Consider the following 6,257-nt stretch of genomic DNA (forward strand, 5'->3'; position numbering starts at 1 on the left):
ACTTTCATCTTCTCCCAGTACAATCCTCTTTTCACCCCTTAATTAATTATTTTTTATCATCACATCAAAGTCAGCTTATACCTGCACCCTTTCTCTATGAATACCCATTCTAAATACTGTAGTAAAGAAACAGTCCTCAAGAGTTGCAGATATCATCTTCCCTTGTGGGGATGTAAGCAGTTTAACATCATTAAATAACATGCGTTTTTTCTTTTTGGTTTTCCTTATTATGCTTCTCTTGTGTCTTGTATTTGAAGATTGAATTTTCTGTTCAGTACTCATTTTTTCACCAGGAATGATTGAAAGTTCCATACATCATTGAATGTCTATCTTTCCCCCAGAAGGATTATGCTCAATTTTGCTGCATAGTTGATTCTTGGTTGTAATCCAAGCTCTATTGCCTTCCAGGGTATCCTATTCTAAGCCCTCTGGTAAAGGGGCAGGTTAGAGTGCCTGGTGGCCAGTGAGGATCTCTGTGCAATGCATTTTGTTGTAGAAACATGGGCTTGATACTAACATTCACTAATTGTTTACACTGCTACCCTCACCCTAGTAGAGTCACAGAGCTTAGCTTCTAATGGGAAGAGGCCAGAAAAGGAAGCTTAAAGCAGGCTTTCCAGGGTGTTACTCATCAGCCCAGCCTGGCCATAGCCTCCTTTCACTGGGAGTCAGTGATGGTCAGACCCACTGCTCATCATTCACAGTTCTGGGAGATTAACTGAGAGCTTAGAGGTGACAGCGACAGGGATATAGACTTTCCTGAGAATTATATTCCCAAATGGATGCCCGAGAATAGGGCTTCATAATCACTGCTCATAATCTTGTCCTGGCCCCTCCTGTCAGTATAGGTCTATTGAAAAACATCCAGAAGTATCAGGACAGTCCCTCTGAAGGAGTTCTCCAAATCCTTCCCCTAAATGGGAAGGTCCTAATGGGCTTCATCTAAGGAACCTTCCCAGAAAGGGGCTGAGGAAGGTGAGAGCAGGGAGTAAGGAAGGGGCCCAGCTTCCCTGGAGGGCAGGGAAGGTAGGTTATGAGTTAGCCTAGAATGGGCAGAGGTAGAGGGTTCTGTTTGCTCTTTTTTGGACTCTATGCCCCTTCCTACCATAGGAGAGCCTTGGATTCCTTGTGGCCATAGTAAAGCTGAATTACACCCAGTCTTCCCCTGGGTTCAGGGGCTGCTCTGACTTTTGCTCTGAAGAACATAGTTACTTTCCTGATTTAAAGGGCTCAAGCATCTGGTGGGGCAAATGCTATGTAGAAACTGGGTGAAGTACAAATTCAGATTTGGGATTGCCTACCAATAGAGTCATGGTGTCTCTGGAGGAAGCATCTGCTTCCTCCTCAACTGGATGAAGAGCAAGAAAGGAGTTCATTAAGGGTATGACTTCAGGGGCTGGGGGAGGGGGCACTGGCAGTGATGATCTGAAGTCATCAGTTTTTGCAGCTGATGAGGTGTAATGGCAAGCAAAGTGGGATCTTTTTGTTTTTTTCTTTTGGAGTTAAGTTTATGTAATACATTAAGTGCTTTTGAAGGTAATGTTAATGGAATAGGACATGCTCTGAGCTCTGGCCCAGCTCAAAACTATGGTACATCATGAGTCACCTGGAGCCCGGTGTGGGAGAATCTTGCCAAAAAAAGGGAAAAAGAGTGGGAAGATAGAGCAAGGCAGAGCTGAGAGAGAAAAGTTAGCCTGAGTGGGCAGAGGGAGGAATTTTCCTGGGGGAACTCGCTTGTGTGAGGCCTAACAGAAAGAATGTTTGGGATGTTGGCATCCTATCTGTGGGTCTGTGTTAATCTCTCAGACAGAACCCCTGTCTGTTGGCCTATGTTAATCACTCAGGCAGAAGCCCTGTCTGTTGGTCCGTGTTAATCTCTCTGAACAAACCCTGTCTGTTGGTCTGTGCTAATCTCTCAGACAGAAGCCCTGTCTGTTGACCTGTGTTAATTTCTCAGACAGAAGCCCTTTCTGTTGATCTTTGTGAGTGAATTGAGCTGAAGGTTGAGACTCACCCATGGGAAGGAGGCTTAGTTTAAATCTCTTTTAAGAGCTGTTAAAGTGAATTGAGATGATGGTGCTGGTAATGTGTGTAGATATTGTTGTAGCCCTATTAAACTTTGTTTTCCCAGAGGCAGAGGCTGCAGGCAGGAGCCCCTGGAGCCTGCTGTCAGGCAGAAGCAGAGAGCTGCCTGCCTGTGAACACAGGTGGGAGCTGGGAGCTGTTGGCCCGAGGAGGAGGAACCATGGGGTTTTGAAGTCAACCCTGAAGTCAAGATAAAAGAGGACTTTACTTGGACACTCTGTATTGACTGAGGAGATCATAACTTGCTGTGACCTAGTGGTGGATAGTGTTTGTATTTTCTGATACTCCTTAATGATAATATATTTTGCTAAGGAAGACCCTGGTCTGGGTCCCCTTGATTTTGGGGATGAAATGATATATGCTGCGTAATGTGTTGTGCTAGGGAAGACCCTAGCCTGGATCCCCGTGCTATGTAAAGAAGTATTTTGGGGAATGCTTCTGAATGCAATGATATATGCTATGCACTGCATGACATACTGAGTGATATGAGATATATATGTATTAGATGATATGACTTGCTTAAGGATGTTGCTATGAATGTTAAACTTTGGTTTATTGAACAATGTTTAATATCTGCCTAAATAGAGAGTTCATCATACTATGTGATTAGACCACTGAAATTATTCACAGCAGCAGTCCTTAGGTGTGCTGCCATAATTGGCATTACATGAGGTTAGTGTATCCATCATCACTGCCAGTATCCCAGTGGAATCTTCTAATAACTAAAGCCATCTCTGTTTCTTTTGGAACCAATTCAGATAGATACGAATCCCTAAATACACTTAAAAGCTGATGATGACTTTCCTTGGAGAGCTTTCAGCCTTTCATGCTAGCCTAGGTAAGCCAATTATCTCTAAGTAATAATTTTAGACTTTAAATAGTCAGTATAGGAAGGGCTATGACTTTGTTCCTGGGAGGGAAGTAAGCAGAGATCTCCAGCTCTGCCCCATGCCCTTTCAGTCATTTTTATGAGATGATTTGTATAGACCAGTGGTCTCCAAAGTGGGCATCCATAGCCTGAGCACTCAGAGCGGGAGTTGCAAGGTGATGTGGGGAAAATTGCATCCACCAACACTGAAATACTCATTCACTCCTATCTCCAGATAACCTCCTGTGTTTTGAACACACACAGTGATTTAGAGACAAGGGTACAATGACCTGTCTTTCTCTTTCCTGGTTTCTCTGGGGAGGCTAGTCCTGAGAACTTTGGGCAGGAACAGCATAGACACCCAGCAAAGGCAGGAGAATCTGTGTCCCAGGTGAACTGACAAGACAGACTAATACCTGTGATCTAAGATGAATTGAGGGCACCTTAGGCCAGGGTCCCAGAATTCTGGGATTTCTTTCCTAACTCATTCCATTCCCTTGTCCATTCCAGTTCTGGAAGTTGGTATTATCTTAAGGTTAAAGCATGGTCCACTTGGGACCCTAATTCCTAATTGGCACAATCAAGATTTCTTATGAATCAGTAGCCACACAACTCCAGATTACTTTGGGGGTAATCCTTACACTTTCTTCTCTTTAAAGCAAAGAGAGGTAGTACCATCACCTCTCCTTGGCAGGGAACAGATTCAGATCCTGTCTTTCTGGGTTTCTCTATGTCCCTAGGGTCTTAATCTCAGGGCCATAATTGTTGGAAGTCAATTTCAAACATTTTTATGTGCACTCTCTCATGTGATGATCACCACAACTCTATGGTTTTGGTGAGAGTCATCCCAGGTATTATTGTTCTCATTTTATAGAGGAGAAAACTCAGGCTGAGAGAAAGGCAGTCTTTGAGATCAATTACCAGCAGTGGGATAAGTGGTTAGAAGGATATGAACAGTTTATTGACTTTTTATATAATTAAATATTGTTTTCTAGAATAATTCTATCAACTTGCAGCACAGGAAAGAGTTTATTCAAATACCTCCTTTCCTGCAGCCTCCAAACTGACCTCTTTCCATCTTTGTCATCTTTGTTATTTACCAAGTGAGGAAAGAGTTGGTTTAATTTGTCTTTTCCCTAGTTGTGTTGAATAAACTCTCCTACAATGCCATTTTCCCATGTAATTTGGGGTTTGGAACCTAAATTTCAGATTCACAACTTGACATAGTTCAGGTTCCAACTTCTTTAAAATAATCAACATGTAGCCTGCAGTCTGTGATGAGTTCCTTGTTCTTGACCTACTGGTTCTGGTCTTTCCCAGTCTTGCCTGCCCCACTACCATCCCTTTCCTCTGTCAATATGTCCTCTGATTTGAGATCCCCAGGACAACTTCCCCTGCTCTCATCTGAAGGTAGTGCTTTCTAGATCCCTGGGTCCTGTTCGACAGGCTCTGTGGACAAAGATACTTGTGGCCCTGGCAGGGAGAGTGAAGGATTGGGAATTAGGTAGCTTAGAAAAGAGAAGTCTGATGGATAAATGTCTGTCCTTGAGGGAGGAATGGACTCCACAAATTCCTGTCTCAAGGCTCCCACCCCAGGTTGTATCTCTGTATCTCTTGCATGACTTAGTGATTTCCCATGGCTAGAAAAGGATGACAATAATGTGCTGGGGAAATCTCCCTTTTCTGAGAATGAATGGGAATTTCCTTAGATAAAAGTTACAGCCAATTGTAACAGTTTCAAATTGAAATAGAAAGGGCACCACCAAGCCATTTTTAAGGATCCCTGCAATCTGCATACTGACTTAGAAAACACCAAATTACCATTATTTGATGTTTGCTTGTGTTTTTATTCATTCTGTTAACCATTTCTCAATTACATTTTCATCTGCTTCAAGCAGTAATCCTGGTGTTTGAAAGCTCTGGGCTAGTGAATAAATTAGTGCAAAGACAAAAGGTAAAGGAATATTGTAAGCAGGTTAGGGTGCCTGGCATTTATCTAACTGGAGTTATGTGACAAGGGAAATAAGCCTTGTATAGATAAATTGGGATACACATCCCCACCAAGGGAAGGAAATCAGTAGCTAAGCTTGGACCTAAACAAATCTTGGAGGATGATGGGATGGAGATTTCAGTGTCTAGGACTGCCTGGTTTTGACTAGCACCAAAAGAATGTCAAAAGAACATGAAAAAAGTATTGTGGCAAGAATTTTCCTCCCTACGTTCCCTTGTTTGCATTAAAGATGAGCCTTCAATAGTTTTTAACTAGGCTAACACAGTAGTATTTATTACAAAGTTACTACAAGATTCTAGAGAATAATCTATAAGTGGTATGTCTGAGAGTTATATTTTTGCAAAGTTACTAAAAATTCTAGAGAATAACATACAAATGGTATGGTGGAGAGTTATGTTTTTGCTGCTACTATATTGAAATTGTTTTTACATGTCACCAGTTTTCTATGTATTTGTAGTGCTTGTTCAGCCGTAAATACAGAGAACTTTTAAAATATGAATAGTATTTGTGTTTTCTCTATAAGAGTCATGTCCAACTGATACAATATATTATTGTCCTTTTGAGTTGATGGCTTATCACATTAAGAGCAGATTAATATCTGGACATTCTCCTTATACAAATGCTGACATATTTAGGTAATACTTTGTGATGCTTGTAGAATTCTGATATTTAAGAGGAATTTACATTCCATTGTAATAACATGGTACAGAAATTATTAAATAAAATAGTAAACACGTAAAAAAAAGATTTTCTCCAGACTAATGAGAGATCAGATTTTAGCCTGGTGTCCTCTCTCTGAGCTCAGCAGAATGGCCAGCCTCATGACCTCAGTCTTTTCCTCACATATTGGTTAAAAAGTAAAATTTCTCAGAAAATCTAGAGATCCATTCACAGACTATTGGACAGGCCTATTGGGACACAACCTCTCTGGGCAACACATACACTCAAATACACCCAATGATTGGAAGAAGACAAACAGAGAGGCTTAAAGTAGCCTTCCAAGAAAATTCCTTACCACCACTGTCCACCACCACAATGTCCCTTCAGTGGACATGATGGTTGGTCAAACCCATTGTTGATTCTCTAGGGCTCTTGGATGATGTACTGGTGACACCTAAGAGATGACAGGGACAAGGAGAGAGATTTTCCTGAGAACTGTATTCCCAGAATAAGGAAGGAAATACTGAAGGGGACCTCCAGAGTATTGCTAAGGATGCTCTCCTGGTGCTGCCTGTCAGGGCAGGGTACAAGAGAAACTTCTGAGATGTCAGGCCTCCCATTTCCCAGGAACCC

This window comes from Trichosurus vulpecula, chromosome 3 (genome assembly GCF_011100635.1).
Source record: "Trichosurus vulpecula isolate mTriVul1 chromosome 3, mTriVul1.pri, whole genome shotgun sequence".
NCBI classification, from domain to species: domain Eukaryota; kingdom Metazoa; phylum Chordata; class Mammalia; order Diprotodontia; family Phalangeridae; genus Trichosurus; species Trichosurus vulpecula.